Source organism: Perca fluviatilis, chromosome 3 (assembly GCF_010015445.1).
Source record: "Perca fluviatilis chromosome 3, GENO_Pfluv_1.0, whole genome shotgun sequence".
In the NCBI taxonomy this organism is placed as follows: Eukaryota; Metazoa; Chordata; class Actinopteri; order Perciformes; family Percidae; genus Perca; species Perca fluviatilis.
In genome coordinates, this window is record NC_053114.1 from 43,592,391 (window position 1) to 43,617,850 (window position 25,460).

Sequence of the window (25,460 nt, forward strand, 5' to 3'; positions counted from 1 at the left end):
CGTACATTTGGTAACTCCACCCACCATCTTATCCTAAAACTCCCATTCTTCTGTCGCATGTCATTTAAACATATGTCCCGGGGCACCTGGTTAGCTCACCTGGTAGAGCGGGCGCCCATATATAGAGATTTACTCCTAGACGCAGCAGCAGAGGGTTCAACTCCAACCTGCGGCCCTTTGCTGCAGGTCATTCCCCCTCTCTCTCCCCTTTCAAGTCTAAGCTGTCCTATACATGCCTAAAATACCCAAAAAATAATCTTAACAAAAGATAATATAACAATAAAACCCACCCAGAGCGTCAAAAGTGACGCCAAGAGTCCCGACCAAGCGCGTCTAAATATCACGCTAAAGGAGACTTTTCGCGTCAGTAACAAACGCCAAAGGCTCCTGACCAAGCGTCGCGTTTTGACGTGATGGGAGTGAGAATTTGTTGGAAAACAGAAAACTGCACTTTGAAATGTAACCATCATTCTTTTCTTTAGGGCTGTAAGTAACAATTATTTTCATTGTCGTTTAATCTGTGGATTATTTTCTGGATGAATGGATTAGTTGTCGTCTCTAAAATGTCAGAAAATTGTGAAAAATGTGGATCAGTGTTTCCCAAAAAGCCCAACATGACGTCCTCAAATGTCTCGTTTTGTCCCCAACTCAACGATATTCAGTTTACTGTCACAGAGGAGAGAAGACACTAGAACATATTCACATTTAACAAGCTGACATCGAGAATGTTTACCTTTTTATTCATTAAAAAACTCAAAACGATTAATCAATTATCAAAATAGTTGGCGATTAATGTAATAGTTGACAACTAATTGATTCATCTTTTCAGCTTGTGCCTTTTGTGTTCAGTTCAATGTTTTTTAGAAAACTGAACTTTTTTTTAAAATTTTTTTTTGATTCAACAAGCAATTCGTTGTACTTCAGCATTATACTGAAAGCAGCAGAACTGAGTACAGTATATTTGTTGCATGTAATATAGTTCATCGCGGAATTCAACTTTTTCCCGTATCTTCCTCATATCGTGCAGCTCCAGATTCATGTTCCTCCCTGTGTCTTGATTTCCTGCCCCGTTTTTCCTTCCACGGAAAACATGTTAGGTGAAATGGAAACCCTAAATTACCCTGAGGTGTGGGGCGTGTTCATGTCTGTACCTTGTGATAGAGAAGCAGGAGTCCTTTTCAACTGCAGGAGCTTAATTACCCGTAACATGGGGCATATAGAGGCGACGGAGGGACTGACCTCGGCATGTGTACGTGCTGTTTGGTATGCCAATGTGGAAAATGGTCGGGGGTGGACAGACAACAGTGGAAAAAGTGTGAACATGAGAAACAAGATTAGAGATTCAAGGTTCCTGCTGGGGCCGGTGGTCAAACCACTTTGTCTTTCCCGTTTCGGTATGCTTCCGTTTCTTACTTTTTTCTAAGTTTCATAACAAAGTCGTTCATTACTTCTTTTTTAGTTTCTATACACCTTCAATGCAAACCCATTTCTTACTGTTTTTAGTAGTCTTTATGCTAAGCTAAGCTAACCACATCCATCTGAATATCTCACTGGTACATAGAGAAGAGAAGGATTTTACATTTTCAGTGTTTGAACATGTTGAATTGATCCTTTAAGTTACAAGATGACTCAGTTTGGCAACATTGTTCTATACAAATATTAGCGAAGACATCTCTAAGTCCTTTTTAGTTTTCAGTTTGAAACAGCTTTAACTGTGTAAACATAACGATTATCTTTATGAACTCTTCCTCTGACTGGCTCTGTGTCTCTGGCGTGTTTCAGGAGTGATTCGCCACGTCGGAGGGAGTCCAGAGGGAAAGTCTTCTGGGTTTCCTTTATTTAGTTTTTCAATTCAATTCAATTTTATTTATAGTATCAATTCATAACAAGAGTTATCTCGAGACACTTTACAGATAGAGTAGGTCTAGACCACACTCTTTAATTTACAAAGACCCAACAATTCCAGTAATTCCCCAAAGAACAAGCATTTAGTGCAACAGTGGTATAAAGTTTCCTTTTATAATGTACTACTATATCAGCTGAGTACTCTTTTACAGTAATGGAAAGGGGCTTCAACGCACCCCCAGATTGTTACATTCAAGTCTGTTGGAAGAAATTTGTTTTTCTGAAATCACTGTTTACAAGGCATGGGCCGTTAATACGATTCTGACGGTATGATAACCTACTTTCACGGTATTGCGGTATTGCAATTAGAACTTTAAAATGTATTATTTTTGTTAAATGTCTGGGTAAAAAACAACTTTGAACACGTATTTATTAAATTCTTTTTAAACACGGAGAAGGATTACTAAACTTCAGTTTCTCTCCTTGACCACTCATAAAAAAACAGCTCATACCTTAGGAACGGTATGACAGAACATGTTAGTGGTTCTAAAACCTTGATATTTTCAATCCGCGGTATACCTTGAAACAGTAGCCCATGCCTACTGGTGACCTTTCCAAAATCCAGACTCGTTTTCTGCCCATCCTCAAAAAAAAGCATTTTTAATTTGTGTCTCAAGTTGCAACTTTGTCTACCCGGAGGTAATTTTTGTGTTAGCGAGACTAGGGTTGGGTACCGAAACCTGGTTCCACAATGGAACCGGTTCCTACGCAACCGGTAGGAATCAGACCGGATTAGAACGCAAATTTCAGTTCCTCATTTCGGTGTCGACTGAAATATTTTCCCTCTGACGCTCCGAAACGAACGTAAAAATCTCCCCCTTTCTCTGTAGTCTACCGTTAGCTAGCTAGCGTAAATGTAGAGCTACTTTTAAAATACCATATTTCCCCTCTGGGCTCACCAAAACAGACGTAAAAGCATATTAACCGTTCACTGCACGTGATCCCTAGTAAATATATTACACTTGATCTGCTAGTCTGTCGTTAGCTAGCTAGCTTTTAGTGCATTAAAAATGCCTAAAATGAAGCGGTCGAAAGTATTCCGACAATGCAAAATGCAACAAACGTTTCAAAACGATTACGTGCAAAGGGGGAAGCACGTCGAATTCATAGAAACACGTGGCGACACACCTTAAAGCAGAGGTGTTCGACAGCTTGTGGACATTACATGTCATTTAGCTGACGCTTCTATCCAAAGCAACTTCCAATTGCTATATATGTCAGAGGTCACACACCTCTGGAGCAACTAGGGGGTTAAGTGTCTTGCTCAGGGACACTTTGGTCTATTTATCACAGTTGGAATTGAACCTGGGGTCTCCCACACCATAGGCAGGTTTCATATCCACTGCACCATCATCATTCCCAAGTTGTTAATAGTGTAACTGTTATTTATTGTTGAATTATTGCAGTTGTGTGTTCGGTGACTTTTACTTTTACTTACTCGGTTTACTTATTATATATTTACGTACTTTAAAACGTTAATATATTGTTAAATTTATATAATTTTCAATTTTAAAAAAAAACTCTATAAAAGAGCCTTTCTTTGATGTCATTTTTCAGTTTTTCAAGTACCGGTTGGGCATCGGCATCGTAAAAAATCCAAATGATACCCAACCCTAAGCGAGACATCACAGTGATTAGCTCTGTTATTAACATTAAAGCAAATGAAAAACCCAGGTCTGATAAATGCCTTGAAGAGATGTTCTTCCCGTCCTCATTTGAGTCGTTTGGACGCTAAGCAGCAGAAACTTTTTTGTTCTCTCGTGGTATTCACTAATTGGAACCAACACGCCAGCTGATAATGATGTTGAAGGACTGACCACAGGCACAACCGAACGAATTAACCAAGCCAGCTGAAAGGCACTAACAAGATGGCATTAATGGCAAAATAAACACAGCGAATCCAAGCAGCCACTCTCTCTTTCAAGTTAAAAACACGAGGTGTAGATGGAGCTTAAATGGCTGAAATCTGTCTTCAATGGATTAGTTGTGTGTAGGGGTGTGGAAAAAAATTCGATTCATATACATTGATAAGTAAAAACTAAATACAATCTTCTAAAAACTAATGAATGAATAAATAATATACACACAAATGCAGGCTTGTAAATTGCATGTACGGGATGCAGGAGTTGTAATTAGTAGGGGTGCATCTGATCACAAAAGTCACGGTACGGATCGGATCACGGTTTTGAGTCATGGATCGGCACAAAAAAGAGGGGGAATTTAAATGATGTATTTAAAATGTAATAATAACTTTTATCAATAATAACTTCTTTCACCAGTAAATTGCTGTTAAACTGGTAAACTTAATTTATAGGGGGGGGGTGGGGCGGTTACAACCCCCCCAATAATCAAAACTGGCCAGTGCCACCCACCCCAAAAACCTTTCATAATTACCTTTACATAAATAAAGACATTTGCTCCTAACTTGATGCAGAAAAAATCAGCAGAATGCAGAAACTGTTTGAAATTAAAAATTTCAATTTTGCTCAAAAGTGGAGATCTCAAATTATGGCCTTGGCGACAGTGAAAATGTATTTCACACTCCTATTACGGTTAAACTTTGCGATTGATCCGCAGTTCACGTGCATCCCGAACCGTGAGCGTTGATCCAGACGGACCACGGATTAACTGCGGTCCGTTACACCGCCAGTAATAAGGTCTATACTCAAAGCACAAACATGGGAGTTCCATGGATGATTTAATGACACAGCAGACTTATATCACAGCCATATTTTGGGGGGGCATTTCACCCTTTTTTAATGGCTTGGACAGCTTGACATGAAAGAGGGAGAGAGTGCAGAAAATCTGTCAAAGGTCGGACTCGAACCCTGGACCTTCTGCGTCGAGGAATACCTGTCTATATATGTGCTCCTGCTCTACCAACTGAGCTAACCCGGCCATATTCATTCATTTATACTTCTATATTCAGAACTCCTCAACATGTCAATCAGAAACAGAACCCGGCAGCAGAGTTGTTGTGAATACAGTCTTTGATATAATTTTTTCCTCTGTAGGTGGCATATGTAGAATGTGTTCATTAAAGAAGCGTAATTGGGACTTTGGAAGGGATTCTTTCTTGGCTCGGAGAGGGAACACGGGAGGTTTTGAGAAGCACCAGAGGCCAGGGGTTCACAAGTCCTGGAGATTATCGATCCGATTCAGCCGAGAGGAGAGAAATCAATGAAACCGAGTTGTCGAGTCAGTCGTGTCTCCCACCGGTCGCACGTTGGTTTAATTTTGCCTTGTGGAAGATTTTCTGTAGACGGTTGTTTTTCACCAGCGGCGCTCAGAGCTCACCGCCGCCTGAGTGGACCTGCCAGTCAAACACACGGCGGTTGTTGTGGCGTGTTTTTTTTGCAGGTGGCATTTATTTCTTTGTTCAGCAGGAGTGGGTTCACTGCACATGCTAACTGCTGCCTGTTCCACATCGACCTGACAGAAAATCCAGCTCTCTTTTGTTCCAGAGCTTTTTAAACCGCACTATTTTCTGACATTTTGTAGACGATGAGGTTTTATTTTAAGCATGTGTAGATTCACAGAAAAACATAAACAACAGATGAATAGATAATGAACTGGACTTCTGAATTGAAAAGATGTTGCAGACAACCAGTAAATGACCTTAGAAGAAATTGCTCTAATGTATGACATTTCAAGGAAACATTTTATTAAATATCTCCAAGTGAGGGACGTTATTTGACCCATGCAAAACCAATCAATCGGGATTCCTGCACGCTCATCCTTAGAAGAAATTATATCAAAACAAGTGCAATGAGAGCGGTTTGATTTCATTAATATATAACTGGCTTGCATCTGGCTCTAAAGAGACATCGATAGTTAGACTTGAGACATGGAGGGCGGACTTAAAAGAAGACATTTCAGAAAACGATTGGAAGAAAACTTTAATTTAAAGCTACTCCATATTGTAGTATAATATATACAACAGTAATATACATGAACATTGTTAAAAAAGAAAAATGAATGAATCACATGAATCCATACGTGTCAGTGTAGAAACATGTCTTCCACTTCACCTGATTTCACTTTACTTTATTGTTCCATCAAAGGAAACTGACCTCGCAGCACAATACATGAAGCACATGAAAGCATGAATATTTAAAATAGATCCAGCACTAAAGTCAATAAATAAGCAGCGGGCTCCAAACCGTCCATCCGTATGCCGCTGCATTTTGGACCATCTGAAGCGCTGGGTTTGTAGGAGCCTAACCCCCCCCCCCCGACCTCCTCCCTACACGGTCTTATACAGCAGCAGTCGATGTGGTGCACACAGCAAAAAATATGTGGGATAAATACCAATTACAGAGCTTTACTTTCGTAGCCAGCGGTGGAAGAAGTCTTTAGATCCTTTACTTAAGTAAAAGTACTAATACCACACTGTAACAATACTCTGTTACAAGTAGAAGTCCTGCATTGAAAATGTTACTTCAGTAAAAGTAAGTAAGTATCGTCAGGAAACTGTAGTTAAAGTATTAAAAGTAAAGAACTCTCCTCCCATTGTAGAAAGAGTAAAGGATCCAACCAGCTGTGTGTTTAATGGTCTCATCATCTCAGCTGTAGACTTGTAGCCGTTATATTGTCGGCTAGTTTACTTTAGAGTCAAACATCAGATTTATAAACTACATTTGTTCTGTGTGCAGGAATCTTAATGTGTAAAGTAACTAGTAACTAAAGTAACTAGTAACTAAAGATGGAACAGATGAATGTAGCGGAGTAACTAAAGTAACTAGTAACTAAAGCTGGAACAGATGAATGTAGAGGAGTAACTAAAGTAACTAGTAACTAAAGCCTGTAACAGATGTATGTAGCGGAGTAACTAAAGTAACTAGTAACTAAAGCCTGTAACAGATGTATGTAGTGGAGTAACTAAAGTAACTAGTAACTAAAGCCTGTAACAGATGAATGTAGTGGAGTAACTAAAGTAACTAGTAACTAAAGCCTGTAACAGATGAATGTAGTGGAGTAAAAAGTCCAATATTTCACTCTGAAATGTAGCGGAGTAGAAGTAGAAAGTGGTACGAAAAGAAAAAACTCAAGTAAAGTACAAGTAGCTCAACATTTGGACTCAAGTACAGTACTGGAGTAAATGTACTTAGTTACATTCCACCACTTTTCGTAGCATTATGTAGGAATGGTTCATAAAAAGAGCTGTTAATGATTGGCGCATTCTTTTGGATACATTTGCATAAATGTAGTTGTTGGGAACACGCTCTGAAATTCAGTTCTAAAACATTTTCATGGAAACATTAGTAATGGTATAAATATGTATGTAGGCTACACCCTTCAGGACGCTGATGGATTTCCCGGGATCTGTATCTCCTTTTAATTCATTTCTATGTTTTATTATTCTCTCCATGTCAGATTTGTGAAACACAGCGACCAAAAACATAAAGGAATGGGCACCGCGATGTTTCAAACGGCACAAGTAAACGCTTCGATGAACTCATCTCTGCTGAGTTATGTCGTAATGAAGCACGGAGAAACAAAGTGGACGGTTCTTTATGTGAAAATGTCAGAGATTATTACTTAAGGGTGTAGTTTTGTGCTACGTAATTACTCTAATAACTGACACGCACGATGAAAAATGTCAAACACAAAGTGCTGTTATGATTTTTCTACTGGAGTGAATCTGAAACGTAAGGCTGTGTGTTCAGACGTGTAGGTGTCACAGGAGTCATTATGAGGGGCTACACAGAATATTATGGGCGCACAAATGTGTTTTTAGTGGAGATAAGTCATTCTTATAGCTCTCACTGGGCCCATGTCGCTGTAACATGCACTTTAATCTTTCTACGGTGTGTGGGAACATGAATGCAACATATAACATCCCTCATGCTGCTGTTTTCTTTGTTTGCTGAGTCCAATTTATTGTTGGCGTTTTAATTTTGCCCAAGATCAAATCGCCTCCTAGTCACAGTAATTAGTACCGCAGATAAAGCTGCTCTGCCTACGCAGTCATAGCTTTAGCAGGATTTTAGAAATACTGAAGTGATTGGTCCTCCAGCAGATTTTGTCTTTTTAGATTACAATGTTTTTTGTAAACTGTTAAACCTATGCATCATTCTTTTAAGATGCATTTGTACAGTATAAATGCCTTCTTTTGCATCGATTTCTGCAAATATTTAATGATCCGCTGCTGATATTGGAAATAACAGTGGGAAGAAAATCTCATTTATTATCATTGTTTGGCCGATTCTGTGCAGAAGGTCAAACACTCACATTAGATTAGATTAGATTAGATTAGATTCAACTTTATTGTCATTGTTCAGAGTACAAGTACAAAGACAACGAAATGCAGTTTGCGTCTAACCAGAGATGCAAAAAAGCAGAAAAGTGCAATGTGATATACAAAGTATAGACAGGACAAGAAATATATTTCAGTGTTATAAGAGCAGAATACATATGGCTATGTAATATGAACAATGTATGAACAACATGTACAGATGTGTGCAATGTAGTAGCAGTGACATTATACTAGTAGTAAAAATAATATAGATACAGTATCTGCAGTGTAGTATCAGAATATATTATAAGTAACAGAATAAAAATGGATATTATGAATGAGCCGCAGACAGATATGATAGACAGATATGTGCAGTATGTACAGCTATGTGCAGTGTGGTAACATTATACGAGTAGTAAGAATAAGTGTATGTGCAGGATGAATAGTATGAAGAGCAGTAGAATATGGCTATGTATAAGTGTAGTTACAGTATGTACATTTGTAAATAAATAAATAGAACAGTATGGGTGGGATAGGCTAGTGCAAAATTGTAATTTTTTTAATTTTTCCTATGCCTTTGACGCTGTTTAAAACGTTTGTCACTTTTTTCAATGCTTTTTTTTAAAATTCATGATCAATTAGGATAATTTAAATGACATTATACAAATTTGTTTTAGTTATAAGCAGAAGTTATGAATTATTTTGACTAATAGTTAATCTGATGACTATGATGGATAGTCACAGACTTGTTTATGTCGAAGTTTAGTCAGGAGACTTTCTGGAATGCTATAAAATTGAATAAAACCCCAAATTCAATGGAAGTAATCATTAATTTTACCTGCGAAGAATGTCGTATGGCTTCCATACAACGTACGTCCATGCATCCATGTTATGTTTGGGAAATGTGGTCGAAGAAACATATATATCTGATATTAAAAAACTTTGAAAACGGGTCAAATTTTACCCGAGGACTACACAAGGGCTCAACTAAAGACCACTAGAGTTAAGTGAAGCAATGCAGCGCTGTTGAGGAAGGTCTGGCAATGCGAGACTATGCATCCAGTAATAAATACATTGAATACATACAAATTACAGTGCTTTACTTTTCGTAGCTATATGATGAGAACAGCCTGTTCAAACACAGAGCAGTCTTTATACGGAGCTTTCTTAGCCCTGTGTTCTGTTCTGTTTCGAGCTGCTCTGACAACAAGATCAATGACAGCCAGTGAATGTCGCCCAGGATGCCATTTGGGTCCTAACTGAAGACATAAAAGAGCCCCCAGGCTGCCATATCGGGCCCAACGCCCCCCGCTGCTTATGGATCTACTGGTTTCCTTGCGAGACCCCGCAGGGAAATCACCTTTCAAAACGTGAGACACTCATCTCCTGTGAAATATATATGCAGCGCGAGGTAATGAAGAGGTGCATATGCGCAGTGGCATTTCCACTACGATGTGCAGAGCTTCAGTACAAAGTAAAGCGTGCTCCCCTGGTGTCGGAGCTTTGATAGAGATGGATGGAGCCATTGTGGCTATAATAAGGTAAAGGCGCTGCGTGTTGACATTTCTGTTATGGAGCGAGAGTCACGTCAGGCGAATTCTCAGAAGTACATAATGAAAGAGGAGACTCGAGATTTGCAGAATGCAAGTCGATTGCATTTTTATCCGCTCGGCTTATGCCGCGTAAGGTGACAAACAGCATACAGCTGGGGGAGTTATGGATAGTTGAACCCGCTACTTACAAGCGTCACTAATCATACAGTATACAGTTCTTTACAGCTGCAAAGTTGTCCACTATTAAATTAATCTCCAACTATTTAGATAATTTTTTAATAGGTTTGAGTCAAAAATAAACTGATTCCAGTGTGTTAAATGTGAATATTGTTCTAGTGTCTTCTCTCCTCTGTGACAGTAAACTGAATATCTTTGAGTTGTGGACAAAACAAGACATTTGAGGACGTCCTCTTGGGCTTTTTGGGAAACACTGATCCACGTTTTTCACCATTTTCTGACATTTTAGAGACCAAACTACTAATCTGTTGAAGGTTTTGAATTGAGTGTTTTGTGCCAACAGAACATTTTGAATGTGAATCAGACGGACTTTGAAGAAATGACTTGATGTGAATGTTTGTGTTTCAGGTCTGGTGAAGCTGGGTATCCACTGTGTGACGTGTCAGAAAGTTGCCATAAAGATTGTCAACAGAGAAAAGCTAAGCGAGTCTGTTCTAATGAAGGTAAGACACTTTATACTGTGTGTGTGTGTGTGTTTGTGTGTGTGTGTGTGTGTGTTCTTGTTTAACTATATTCGTGGGGTCCCAATAGCTTTGTGGGGCCAAAATGCTGGACCCCACAAGTTTAAAGGGCTGTTTGAGGGTTAAGACTTGGTTTTAGGATTAGGGATAGAATTAGGTTATGGTTAGGGTGAGGGTAAGGGTTAAGGTTAGGCATTTAGTTGTGATGGTTAAGTTTAGGTTATGGGTTAAGGTTAGGCATTTAGTTGTGATGGTTAAGTTTAGGTTATGGGTTAAGGTTAGGCATTTAGTTGTGATGGTTAAGGTTAGGGTAAGGGTTAAGGTTAGGCATTTAGTTGTGATGGTTAAGGTTAGGGTAAGGGGCTAGAGAATGCATTATGTCAATGACGGGTCCCCACAAAGATAGTGAAACGCACTTGGCAGACTTTGTGATATCAGCTAATATTGTCACGTTGTCCAAATAATTGATATCACTCAGTTGCCTTATTTTCCTAGCATATCATACAAACCTGTTGATGAGAATGCGTTGGGCTCTGATACGCACACAATACTTAAATAAGTTAGTAATTACATTCAGTATTTTTATGAGATTTGTTGACTATAAAGAAAATATAGCTCATCAACAAATATCAGTTATCCTTTAAATTTCAAGTCCTTAAGTTAGTGTGTAGAGATCAAATGTAAGAATATTTCCAGTAATTTGTTTTACTAGAAGAAAGTTTTGTTCAGTGGTTTTGGATTCCCTCCTTCCGAATCAAAGAATGTCTTTTTTTTAGAGACGGAAATAGACCAGAATGCAATGCAGGTTCTGGCTGTCACTGTTTCGCCCCCACGTTGAGCAGGTGTTTGGCTCCGGCTCTTTGTTATTATGACTGTCACCACCTGTCTTCTCTGGCCACCCCCACCTGAAACAAACAGCTGGAAGCGGCTAAAACTGGCCAGATGAGTCACATTGTGCAGAATGTCAGCTTCCAGTGAGGTTGGCTCACTGTGCAGCTAAATGTGTGGACTGTGGAATACTTTCTCTTCCTTTTGTTCAGCCGATAATGTTTCTCTGAGCACACACACACACACACACACACACACACACACACACACACACACACACACACACACACACACACACACACACACACACAATATTACTAAAATGGTAACCGGTCTGCTGTTTGTTGCTGAGCAGGTGGGTTTATCAGAAACCAGCTGCTGCTGGAAACCAGGTTTATTAAAGCAGGGAGACCAAAACAGGAGAGTTGCGACTGTAAAACCAAAAATAATCAGGTGTACAGGCGGTAAAACACTCGGTAGAGCCGAGGCAAGCTGCAGAGTTGGTGACGATTCTCTGTGGAGCTACCTCTTTCACATTACACAGCTATTTGAATTTGAATTTTGAATTTGAATTTATTTCAGGATAATCCCTTGAGATGTAGCATCTCATTTTCAAGGGGGTCCTACACATGTATACAAACACAAAAGTAAATCATACAGTACATATACAAAAAAGACACGGATACAAACATATATACAAAACAATAACTCGCTCACCTGCCCTTGACCCCACAATTAACATAGCACACATATTAAAGTATATTGACAAAATAACCAAATGCATTAAACAACTAAAGCGTCATGTATCAATATGCCTTATGACAAAATATAACATATCAAATAACATCACATCTCACATATAAGTATCAAAGAAACAAATACATAAACCATTTATATATAATATACTTGGTGTCCCTAATTACAAGAACATGTAGTTTTAAGAAAAGAAAAAAGTGAGGACTTGAATAAACCAAGTGTGGAAATAGACCTCAGAAAAAGAGGAAGGTTATTTCAGTCAAAAGGGGCTTTATATTGAAATGCTCTCCTACCAGCTACAGAGAATAACCTTGGTACCGTAAAAAATGTTGGACATTGGAGATGTCTAAGTGAGTATGTTGAGCAATATGGTATTAAGTACTGTTTAAGGTATGCAGGACCATTAGAATAAACACATTTAAAAATAAACAGAATCCAATGGTAATCTCTTTGTTGTTTAAGTTGCAACCAGTGTAGTGAATCATACATAAAACAATGATGAGTTATAAATGGACAATTTAATATAAATCTGCAAAGCGAATTAAATACAACATTAAGGGGTTTGAGATTGGATTCAAAGGTATTAGTGTATACTATGTCTGCATAATCAATAATTGGTATTACCAGTTGAGAAATAATTTTTTTTTCTGACTGGAGTTGAAAAAACGTTAATTGATCTGTACAAAGTATTAAGACATCCATATACTTTCTAGATAATGTTATCGATGTGTATCTTAAAAGTAAGGTTAGAATTGAGCCAGAGGCCCAAATATTTAAATTCCTCCACAATCTGCATAAGGGACCCATCAAAACATGAAGCACAACGGCGATTTTGTATCGTTAAAAACACCATACAGCAGGACTTCTTCATGTTCAACAGGAGTTTATTAGTGAACAGCCACTGTTGTACTTTATCAAAGTCAGGTTGAAGAGTTTTTTGAACTTGCAGCAAATCCCGATCAGAGGTATAGATAACAGTGTCATCGGCATAAAGCAATAATTCACAATGAGAACAAACTTGTGCCAGGTCGTTAATAAAAATTGAAAAAAGTAAGGGGCCTAAAGTAGAGCCTTGAGGAACACCTTTATCAACAATTAAATAATCTGACTGGAATCCTTGGTAAACAACACATTGACGTCTATTATGCAAATAAGAGTTGAACCAAAGCACAGCATGTTTATTCAAACCAATAGAGTAAAGCTTATCCAGTAAAAGGTAATGGTCAGTAATGTGATGCATAGTTATTATAAAAATATCACTTTGTGCATCCACATCCACTTCTAAAGGCTCAACAGTTTGCAGATGCATAAAGTTACTGCAGCAGCAGTTAACGCGGTCATTCCTTAGTCCTCTTAATGCAAACACAAGCTTTGCGCTGCAAGAGGAAGCTTACAAAAGCTTACAAAGCCTTTTTCTAAGAATGTATAACTTTACAGCAAAGCAACACTTGGGCAGTATTATGTGATTAAAGTGATGGAAACCTAATTTCCTACACCGTATTGTGCTCTTTCAGAACGTGTGAAAAGGAGTTCTGAGTCTCCAAGTGCTGATTTGACAGCTTCCATTACAATTTTCTGCTTTATTATAATCTCACTCTGTCGCTCGTGCGCACACACACACACACACACACACACACACACACACACACACACACACACACACACACAACACACTTCATAGTGAGAGTCAGAACATTTCTGTGTGTACTACCCACTGCTTTCCCTACATCTGTAAAAGACTTTGATGCACTTTGTGGTTTAGGGGTCCTCCCTCAAGAATTTTTTTTTTCAATTAATCAAAATGCAATTTTCCATCAATTTGGACCATTATTATTACCATATTGTATGTGTCTAAAATATTAAGAAAACTAGAGCAGATGATAAATTAAAAGGCAAAACTTGCTAAAGAAGTTCAATATTAGATCTGAGAAAAGTAATTTAGTTAGTTTTGAAGCTCACGTTCAGCCCTATAATGTAAAACTCTGCAAATAATAGTTTGTTTTAGACTGGATTACTGTCGTCTGAGGACATTTTTGACATCGTAGGCACAACTGCTTTATTGAACAGCAAAGAACACAGAGGTGTGTGTGTGTGTGTGTGTGTGTGTGTGTGTGTGTCTGTAAGTCAGTCACTATAAGGGTTTCATATAGATTGGACCAGCAGGAGCAGCTCATTTTCCTGCTGAGAGTCCGTGTGTCACACCTTTTTGGTTCTCTTAAGTGCATCATAAGTACTTAGCAATTACACGTGTTTGTGTGTGTGTGTGTGTGTGCGTACGTGCTGCTGTAGTCTTTGCTTTTTGCTGTTCTTTCATCCTAATGAGCAAAGTGAGGGACACTTAAACCAGCTCCCTCCTCTCCTCAGTTAACGCTGGCGGCTAATTGGCTGTTCACGCTGATGTTAACTGCGAGTGCAGAAGGCCGTTGGATTGTCTAGTGCAGTTACATCTCATGAATGTCGTCAAGATAACTTAGAAGTGTGTTCAAGGCTGTGAACAATATCAATGGTAACCAAATGGTTACTTTGCTTTGGAATAATAACGTTGCGCTACAGTACTTCCATTTCCAACACATTCTCACTCCCAACTCGCCAAATACTGACGCTTGGTCAGGACCCCTTGGCAACACTCTGAGTAAACCATTAAAGGTCACATATTATGCTTTTCTGTGTTTTCTGTCATATCTACAATTTTATAATGTCGGATTTTCATGTTAAACGTGGCCAAAACTGTTATGGTTTCTGTTTTTGTTGTCCTTTGTCCTGTTTCTGTTGCTCCTTTGTAGTTTTCTGTACGTTTCCTTTTTGGTGCTTATTCTGAATTGTGTATCTGTTGGTTAATTCCTGTGTTCTCTGTTCTCCCTTGTGTTGTGTCAAGTTTCTGTGTTTGGATGATGTCATGTTCTCGGTTTTTCTTGTTTCCTTTTTTATTGTGAAAGTCTAGTTTTCTGTCTTGTCTTGTCTGATTCTACTTCCTGTGTTTTCCCACCCTTTTTGATTACCTTGTCATTCCTAATGTGTTTCACCTGATGTTACCACCTGTTCCTTGTTTGCTCCTTACCCAGTGTATTTAGCCCCTGTGTTTCCCTTTGTGTGTTGTCAGAGTGTTTTGTACTTGCTCCCAGTCAGTCCGTGTTTTCCCCGTGTCTGTCGCCTAGCTCTGCTCCCTGGATTCCCTGTTTTGGCTTTTTGCACTTTGGACATTTTTGCCTGTTTTCTTCAGGACTTCCTTTGTTGTTCCCTCATTTTTGCCCAATAAATCCTCTGTTTGAACTTTCTCCTGCCTGCTTGCCTGCCTCTCTCTGCATTTGGGTCCACATTCCCTGCTCCCACATCACACAAAACAATTCAAATAGTGAGGTAAACGTATTTTAGACCAATCCCCGTGAGCTAAAACATTCAGATTTCCAACTGTTCTGAACGCTCAGGTTTCAACAGTTTTTTCTACTCTCGGCTAAGTGTTACGCAACACTTAGCGGGCCTTTTCCAGCCTTCTCTGATTGGTCATCTGCTCCAGGTAGGCAGGACTGGAGTGTTTTTTTTTTTTTTAAGCTGTTAACATTGCCGTATGTAGCTACATGCTAACGGCAGTAAAATATGTCATCTGGGCTGCCAGTGTTGTTAAATTCTCCCCAGTTTTGGGTCGCATTAACGGACGCTACTGCTGAATCATGTCCGATTGGGTAGTGTTTGATTCAGAAGCCTTTATCTTCGGTCCGCTACAATCTAACGTTAGCATACTTCTTACACAACTATTAAGTAGCCCAATGCTAACGCCAGATAGCTGTAATCTTGGCGGCCAATGCTGGTCATTTCTCCCCAATTTCAGGGTCACATTAATGCTGGGACATGTCTGGTTGTGTAGTATTTGGTTTAGAAGCCTTTATTTGTGATTTTTTTAAAGTTTCACGTTACAAAGTCCTTCTATTCACTCCATTGCAGTAGCTCTGATTGGAGATTTCAGGAAACACGTTGGCCAATCAGAGCAGACTGGGCTTAAAGAGACAGGTGGTCCAGCAGAGCATCTCATACAGAGGGTGAATACAGGGGCAGCAGCCACGTATGCCAGTATGAGAAAGATACAGTGTTTTTTGAACATTAAAGCATGTAAACATGTGCTAGTACAAACACAAATATGGAATGCTGAAAATGCTATTTCAATCAGGAGAGACTTTGTTGCAGATATGCAAAGATTTATTGTACATATTTATTGTACAATTCTGAAGGTGAACACCTCTACAGCTGATCCGGTTAGAAGAGAGAGAAAGTGATTATGTTTTAGAAGTGTTCCTGAAAGAATTTGCGCTAAGCTCCATGTAATAGTTCCCCTTTAACTGACGTGCCCGATGGTTTGTTACACAGAACCATCTGAGAAGCTGTCATTGGAAAATGTTTGGAAAAAGGCGGGCACTTTCTAGAAACACCTGGCAGTTGATTGGATGAGCCATCTGTCTATCACGTCTGCCACTGTTGTTTTAAAACGAACGCTCGCGGCGGTCACACTGGTCATCTAGACCACGCCCGTAGCTGCCAGGAGCTCCTCGCTGGACGCTGATTGGTTCGGACACACACCGCATTACTTGAAGCCTGACAAGATGGATTTTCATTTAATATGTGACATCGCGTGAATCCAGCTGTCGTGCAAGGTAAGGTCAGGGCCCCTTGCTGTCATTTTTAAACGTGCTTGGTCAGAACCCCTTAGTTAAGGTTAGGAAAAGATCGTGGGTGGTGTTAAAAGATGTACGTTTAACTGACACATGGGACACTGTGTTGTTTGAGCCAACCTGCCTCCTTACGCAGAGTTTCGGTCTTTCATACTACTCCCATCCATTGTCACTCTTCATACTCTGTCATCCTTTAGTGACGCGGTACGACAAAGACGCTAAAGGCTGCCTTGTGTGTCGGTATCTGACTCTGAGGGCCACTGACCAAGCATCAGTATGTTGCCAAGTTGGGAGTTAGAACGGGTTGCCATTAGCCAGACAAGCCAGCCCCACATCCAGATGTTGAGGTCTGGGAACTCCCCATTGGTCAGGGCTCAATCCGAGGGGCGGGATAAACGGTTGTCTTTCAAATTCCCTCTGCACGCAATAGGATAGCGCTACAACCAATCAGAGCAACGCTAGTTGATAGATTAAACTTTAAACTCCAAATACATCTTCCTTTTTTAAAAAATGACTTCAGTGCCGTTCTTTATTTTCTCAAAGAAAAGCTGAACTCCAACTCTTCCAGAAGACCTCTGTTCACCAGCAGCAGCAGCCAACAAGTAGCGGGGAATTCACGCGGAACCGTCGCAACTCTGCCATCATTATGTTAAGCCCCGCCCACCGACTCTATACACGACGTGATTGGCCTGACCAGAGTTTGGTTTTTCCAGCTCACAAGCCAACGGAGAGTTGCTAGACAGACCCTGGTTGAAAATCGCATTTGCTGCCGCTAGGGTGCGTCTAGATTTCTAGGCTAGGTTGCCATTGCAAGAGTTTATAAAATGACCAACGTTGACATTTTTCTGGAGGGAAGTCTGGATCAAGCCTGCGTGTTACATTTCTTTCCCACAGGGATTGCAATAGCATCGACTTTTTGGGAATTTCTATCAGTAAAGTTGTGGTGCCACGACTACAAAACACACACATCTCACTTATATTGCCGTCAGATATCCACCCGTCAGCTCTTTCGTATTTCTAATTGGATGTGATGGAGGGGATGGTAGGTAGCAGATGCTTCTGTGTGCCTCTCAGCTGAAATGATTTTCTTTTTCCTTCTCTGCTCTCTCTTTTCCTCCGCCCGCTGCATTGTTTTGTGCGATGCCAGCCCGATCCCTCCTCTGTCTGGTTCGGGGTTGCCCCAGCAGCTTCCTCTAATCTTTTTACCGCCTTGGTCTTATTTTAGGAGATGCTCAGGCCCTGTTGTCATGGCAACAGGCAGCGATTGGCTTGAGTTGTGGCCGTTGTTCTCACACAAAGAAGTCTAACCACCCTCCTATAAACATAGCCTACATATTAAATAATAAAAAAAAATAAAAAACAGGGATTTGGCGGAGTTGCATGTTTAAAACATGACGTTCTTCCCAGCTCTGCCCCCCCCCCCCCCCTTTGCTTCAGTTGGCATTTTGAAAAGACCCCATTTTGTTTGACATTTTCCGAGTGCTGCAGGTTTACTTTCTTCTCTTCTTTTATCCCAAACTTTGTGCAGTGTTGGGTGCATTCTTTTGAGGTTTGCATATGAATGCATCCTCTGTTCACGAGACACATTTACATTTCCCTTGTCCATTGTTACACATGGGACCTTTTAAAGGAATAACCCAAATCATTTCCATATAAATACATTTCTTTATCCCTGACTGATACAGTTTATTTCCAGCACTTGAACACTTTCCCACTGGCTGCGCTAAACTCTCGTGGTCTAGTAACGCTAGAAGCGATACTAGTGTAGGAAATAAGGAAGGAAAAGGAGTCTGTCCTTGCATGGAAAAACATACAGCGTCAGGTTTTTTTTTGTCCAAATGCCTAAAACGAGACTATCCTCCCCCGAAAAGCACCCACATAAGTCGTTTGTTTAAAGGTGCTCTAAGCAATGTCACACTTTTTTTAGGCTACAACATTTTTTGTCACATACAGCAAACGTCTCCTCACTATCTGCCAGCTGCCTGTCCTCTGAACACACTGTAAAAAACATCTCCTCACTATCTGCTAGCTGCCTGTCCCCTGAACACACTGTAAAAAACATCTCCTCACTATCTGCTAGCTGCCTGTCCCCTGAACACACTGTAAAAACATCTCCTCACTATCTGCTAGCTGCCTGTCCCCTGAACACACTGTAAAAAACATCTCCTCACTATCTGCTAGCTGCCTGTCCCCTGAACACACTGTAAAAAACATCTCCTCACTATCTGCTAGCTGCCTGTCCCCTGAACACACTGTAAAAAACATCTCCTCACTATCTGCTAGCTGCCTGTCCTCTGAACACACTGTAAAAAACATCTCCTCACTATCTGCTAGCTGCCTGTCCCCTGAACACACTGTAAAAAACATCTCCTCACTATCTTCTAGCTGCCTGTCCCCTGAACACACTGTAAAAAACATCTCCTCACTATCTGCTAGCTGTCTGTCCCCTGAACACACTGTAAAAAAGAAGCGCCCTCTAGTGGCTGTAGTAATTATGACGGGGAGCAAGGCAGGAAGTAAGGTGACAAAGTATAAAAGGGCCAAAAACAGATCTTTAAACCAGGAGACCCGAAAAGTAGACAGAGCTAAACACAGCTATGTTGTGTTCTGCGTCACGTGCGTAACATTAACGTCTGATTTTAACCCAAACCACCATCTTTTTCTAAACTTAACTAAGTAGTTTTGGAGCCTAAACCTGACGACCAAACTGTGACCGGTTCACAACGCTAACGACGTGTTTAAAACCGTGATTGGTACGCTCTCTGGTTTTAGATATGAGGATATAAAACGCTCCTGTGGGAGGAATAAACATATTGTCGTATGGTTTAGAGCAGTGTTTCTCAAATGGTGGTACGCGTATCTCTAGGGGCACTTTGCAGTACGGCAGGGGGTACGTGAGTATAATAAAAAAAAAAATAATGTTAATTTAAAAAAAATCAGTCATGCACAATTCCTAAAATAATCACACTATATTAATGAATGTATGTTGTTGATTCTAAACATCTGAAATGTAGCATTCAAGTGTTTTTCAGTTACAATAATGTTAAGTAAATCAGACATTAATGGCACAGCGCTGTATTGTGCTTCTTTGTATTTGTGCTGGTCATGGGGGGTACTTGGATGAAAAGATAATTCAGAAGGGGTACATTCTTGAAAAAGGTTTGAGAACCTCTGGTTTAGAGGACCTGTTGAAACCAACGTGGGCTTTCATTCAAGTGACAAAGCCCTCTAGTGGCCGTCGGGATTAAAATCAAGACGTGAAGCCACACATGGTCCGGTATGAAACGTACTAGTCGTGTGTGACGAAGCCTCCATAAACACTGACAATAGTCCTTTCACATCACCAATATTTGCATATTCATAGGTTCTGGATTTGTGAATGGGGCATAAGGAGAAGGTGTAGATGTCATTTTAAATTATGTCTGAAAACATATTGTAAGTCTATTATCCTCCTGAGAACCAAGGAAAATAAGTTTTTTCCTAATCATATTTTTTTGTGATTCCATACCTGTTTAAGGTTGAAAAAAAACATCCTACAATTTACACATTTTGATTTTGATTTATTTACAGCATGTCCACTGTAGTGGACAACAGGATCATTTGAGTATGAAAACAGACACATTTGGTAGATGTGGAGTCATTATTTAAACAAAGATAGTCCTGATGTCCACTATAATTGACATTCATAAAATGGCAAATTTTTCAAAAGATACATAATGTAGTTGCTAAAATCAACATGTATTTTGGAAAGCACTCACAACCAATGCTATTACAGGCTCCAGATCGAAAACCCACATCTGGGTCTTTTCGGAAAGCAACGATTTCTCACCTGTTTTCCGATTTAAAGACACCGTAACTGAGTAGTGGCTGTACAGACGCGTCAAAACGATGAACCCAACATTCTCGATTGCTCAGACCATGCCGTGTGTGTGTGTGTGTGTGTGTGTGTGTGTGTGTGTGTGTGTGTGAAATTGTAAAGCACTGCGGATAAAAGCGCTCCACAAACGCAGCCAGTTAACTGCAGCCTCCAGAAACTCGCACGTCATCGGCCAAAAATCCAAAAAGAGATTCTGCACTCCTGCACAGAAATCTAAATCCTGCAGATTTCCATTTGAAATCTCAAGAGCTCGCCGTGCTGGTGTCTACCAGTGCTCGCTGTCGCCATCTTCTCTCTCTCGTGTTAATAACATCATTAACTTATTCCCGTCTTCGCCACACACACATCCCTCTGGGGGGGTTGCTCTGCCCCAGTCATGTGCTTATGTCCACATATTAATGTGAACATACGATTGTGTGTCTGCCCTTATGCATGTGTGCTTGTGTGTGATTCTTGGTGAGATGAGCAGCCTGACATTTCCAGCACTTCTTCAGAGATCAGCACCTTACACGGGCCGCAGCGCCACCCCGCCTGGTACCCACATGTCAAATCTGGCATTTACACCAGAGTCTCACCGCTGCTAATGGAGAGTCTCGCTACAGGAACCAAAGGTGGAGGAACCTGAGCTGCTAACATTACAGACAGAGGAAAGCTACAGCTGTGTGTGTGCGTGTGCGTGTGTTTGTAAGTCAGTCACTATAAGGGTTTCATGTAGATTGGACCAGCAGCAGCAGCAGCTCATTTTCCTGCTGAGAGTCGGTGTGTCACAATTTCTGTGCAATTACATACATGTGTGTGTGTGTGTGTGTGTGTGTGTGTGTGTGTGTGTGTGTGTGTGTGTGTGTGTGTGTGTGTGTGTGTGTGTGTGAGAACCGAGCGGAATTTCAATAAATATTTTCAGTTTTGTCTTGACTTTGAAAACATGAAGGCCACAATCTGGTGCTTTCTTCCATTACTATTCATGTGTTGAAACAAAAATGATAAAACGTGGAATTTTACTCACAAGTTGTCACCCCAGCTAAACAACCACCCCGTCTTGCATCACATGACGCATTTTCCTGTTATCTCGTTGTCGGGGGTGCACCAGGATGCATACGCGTTCTCCTAGGCTACCTTGGCAAAACGGTTTAAGTCATCGGATTATGACGCAAGACACATTGTGGCGGTTTGCACTTGTATTGAGCGGTCTCCACTTGTGATCTGATCACCCAAGACGCATTTAAAACCGGATGTAAACACGGTCTAAAACGGAGTAATGACATAAAAATTCGTAAGTTAAATTCAATTAAGTTTAAATGATTAATGGACTACTTTAAAACTAATGTAAAACGTTTAATCTGACCAGTTTCCTGTGAAATAGGTCCTGAGGGAACACTTGTGGTGACCATGAAAGTACAGCAGAGGGAGGGTGTGTGTGTGTGTGTGTGTGTGTGTGTGTGTGGTGTGTGTGTGTGTGTGTGTGTGTGTGTGTGTGTGATGTGTGTGATGTGTGTGATGTGTGTGCCACTCAAGCGTGTGTGTGTTCGTGTGTGTGATTAAATGTCTTTTTCCAGTTGAAGTGCAGCAGATTGTGTGTGAGTGAGCCCCTCAGAGGTGGGACCGGGCCCTCTCATGCCTGACCGGACCTCATTTCATCTCCTCAACGACTGGCTGCTCGTGTTAATGTTGTCAATACGGACTTAACCTTGTTGATTCTACCCAGTGCTTCTACCGCACAAAGAGTGTGTGTGTGTGTGTGTGTGTGTGTTGTGTGTGTGTGTGTGTGTGTGTGTGTGTGTGTATGATAACGGCATTTCTGGTTTCACACCTGATAATTGATGATAGAAAAATCTTTTCTGATATCTAGGGCATAGATTCTTTTCATTTATCATTGATAGATGTGATATTGTAAAAAAGCGATAGGGGAAATGTTCTCCCTTCTCCAGTGGACATGGGCCCCTTCTCTAGTGGACATGGGCCCCTTCTCTACATGGGCCCCTTCTCTAGTGGACATGTTCATTTTCTCCAGTGGATATGTTCCCCTTCTCTAGTGGACATGGGCCCCTTCTCTAGTGGACATGGGCCCCTTCTCTAGTGGACATGTTCCCCTTCTCTAGTGGACATGGGCCCCTTCTCTAGTGGACATGTTCCCCTTCTCTAGTGGACATGGGCCCCTTCTCTAGTGGACATGTTCCCCTTCTCTAGTGGACATGGGCCCCTTCTCTAGTGGACATGGGCCCCTTCTCTAGTGGACATGTTCATTTTCTCTAGTGGACATGGGCCCCTTCTCCAGTGGACATGTTCATTTTCTCCAGTGGACATGTTCCCCTTCTCTAGTGGACATGGGCCCCTTCTCCAGTGGACATGTTCATTTTCTCTAGTGGACATGGGCCCCTTCTCTAGTGGACATGGGCCCCTTCTCCAGTGGACATGGGCCCCTTCTCCAGTGGATATGGGCCCCTTCTCCAGTGGATATGGGCCCTTTCTCCAGTGGACATGGGACCTTTCTCTAGTAGACATGTCCCCCCTTCTCTAGTGGACATGGGCCCCTTCTCCAGTGGAGATGTCCCCCCTTCTCTAGTGGACATGTCCCCCCTTCTCTAGTGGACATGTCCCCCTTCTCCAGTGGAGATGTCCCCCCTTCTCTAGTGGACATGTCCCCCCTTCTCTAGTGGACATGTTCCGCTTCTCCAGTGGACATGTCCCCCCTTCTCTAGTGGACATGTTCCCCTTCTCTAGTGGACATGTCCCCCTTCTCTAGTGGACATGTTCCCCTTCTCTAGTGGACATGTCCCCCTTCTCTAGTGGACATGTCCCCCCTTCTCTAGTGGACATGTTCCGCTTCTCCAGTGGACATGTCCCCCTTCTCTAGTGGACATGTTCCCCTTCTCTAGTGGACATGTCCCCCCTTCTCCAGTGGACATGTCCCCCCTTCTCCTGTGGACATGTTCCCCTTCTCCAGTGGACATGTCCCCCCTTCTCCCGTGGACATGTCCCCCCTTTTCCTTTTCTTTTTCCTCTGTGTTGGACGTCTTCACCAGCGATGCCCTTTTCAGTGACCGAGTGCTGACTCAGCAGATGACAGAGCTGGTTGCAATCCAGCTACAGGAGACAGCATCTGTCCGTTTTCCCACAATTCACCACTGACCTTAATCTGTTCATCGCCACATCATCCCTCGCCGTGATTGTTGTTAAGGAGGCCGTGAACGCTGCTGGCTCCATCTCACTCGTCACCAGACGTCTGGATGGGAAGAAAAATACCGGGCACGCCGCCGGCTATTTACCCAGCAGCACCGGCAGCAGCCGCGGGACGAGCTGAGGAGATGCTCTCTGCTGATAGGCTGAGCTGGTGGCTGACATGCAGATGTCCTGTCCTGCAGTCTGCCATTCATTCATTTTCCCTTCAATCCTGCCATCTTGTTTCCTTTCTTGTCATCTCTTCTCCTGTACTCTTTCCTTCTCTTTCCATTTTCCGTCTTTTCCTTGTCTATTCCTTTCCTTCTCTTTTCTCGTTGCTTTTGCTTTTTGTCTATTTTCCTCTAATGTTCCCCCTGTTTCTATCTTTTCATTTATTTACCTTGCCTTTTCTTTTTTGCTCTTTTCCTCCTCCTTTCCTTTCTACTTTGCATGTCCTCTTTTCCCCTCTTCAACCTCTCTCTGCTTTTCTTACTCCTCTAATCATTTTATGTTCTGTCCTTCCCTTTCTGTCCCTCTTTGCTTTTGCTTTCCTATTTTCTCCTTTCGTTTCCCTTTTGTTTCCTTTCTTTCTTTAATTTTCTCCTCTTATTTCTCTTTTCTAACCCTCTGCTTTCCTCTCCTCTCCTATCTTCTCTCCTCTCGTGTTTGATGACTGTGTCCCAGAGCCGATCTGGTCTTCCTGTCGTTCCTCTCAATGGATTTGTGTTGCTCCATAAAATGCCTGGATGTTCTGTCTCGTCTGCCGTTTGATTGCACCGCTGCCGTCTGACCGTGATTGGATGCCATAGCAGGCCGGGCCGGGCTCTCCTCATCAGCCCTCCTGCTCTCTCCCACAGTCGCTCGGACGTCATAGCAACAGATGGCGGTTTGATTACAGAGCGGATTGTCCAATTTATTGCCCCTCATGGCCCTCAGCTCTGTATCGTGTTTCAATTAAATGGGGATTTGGAAGCAGCGCGCTGTAACCCGAGTCTATCCTCATAATTTATTAAGAGGAGCTATCACGCATTGGAGGCGTTGACTGGGGGAGGTTGTTGGCATGATTCAGGAGCTCTGAGCCCCTCCGTGGGCTGGGGAGAAGTGGCATCAGCAGGAAGTGATTGTAATACCTACCTGCCAGCTGCCAAGATTAGGCTTCAGTGGAAAAACCAAAAAGGTTCAGCCCAACACTCTTGTCGCTTAGAGATGTTTGAGTGTTCAATCTTTACTCTTTACACCATCTGACCCTGAGCCACTAGAGTTGAGAGGTTGGAGAATATATATTTATATATTTGGGCACCCCTGCTTCAGAAGGAAATGTAGCAACAAACAGAAAATGTGCATTCATAGACTTCATAACATAATTTGGCATATTTGACTATAGATAAAGCGTTACAGTAGTCCAACCTGCTTGAGATGAATACACGCACCAGTTTCTCAGTCAGTTTGAGAAATTAATGCTCTAAGTTTTGATGTGTTTTTTTTAAGTGATGAAATGCAGTTTTGGTGATATCGGTAATCAGATTTTCAAAATTGAGATCAGTATGAAAAATAATGCCAAGCTTTCTGACTTGCTCGCTGTATTTCAGAGAATCCAGGTCTGAATAAATCTTTTGTCTATGATTTTTAGGACCAATAACGAGAATATCAGTCTTGTCTGTATTTAGCTGTAGAACGTTTTTGGACATGCAGCAATTAATATCGGTAATACAGTTTACTAGTTTATTAACAGAGCTGAGCTCATGAGGAAATGTACAACTGTGTGTCATCGGCATATGACTGGTAGGC

At 41.3% G+C, this 25,460-nt stretch overlaps 1 pseudogene; it reads left to right on the forward strand.

Moving 5' to 3' along the window:
• The window catches only part of LOC120556521, a 193,140-nt pseudogene that overhangs the window by 80,695 nt on the left and 86,985 nt on the right, over positions 1-25,460 (forward strand).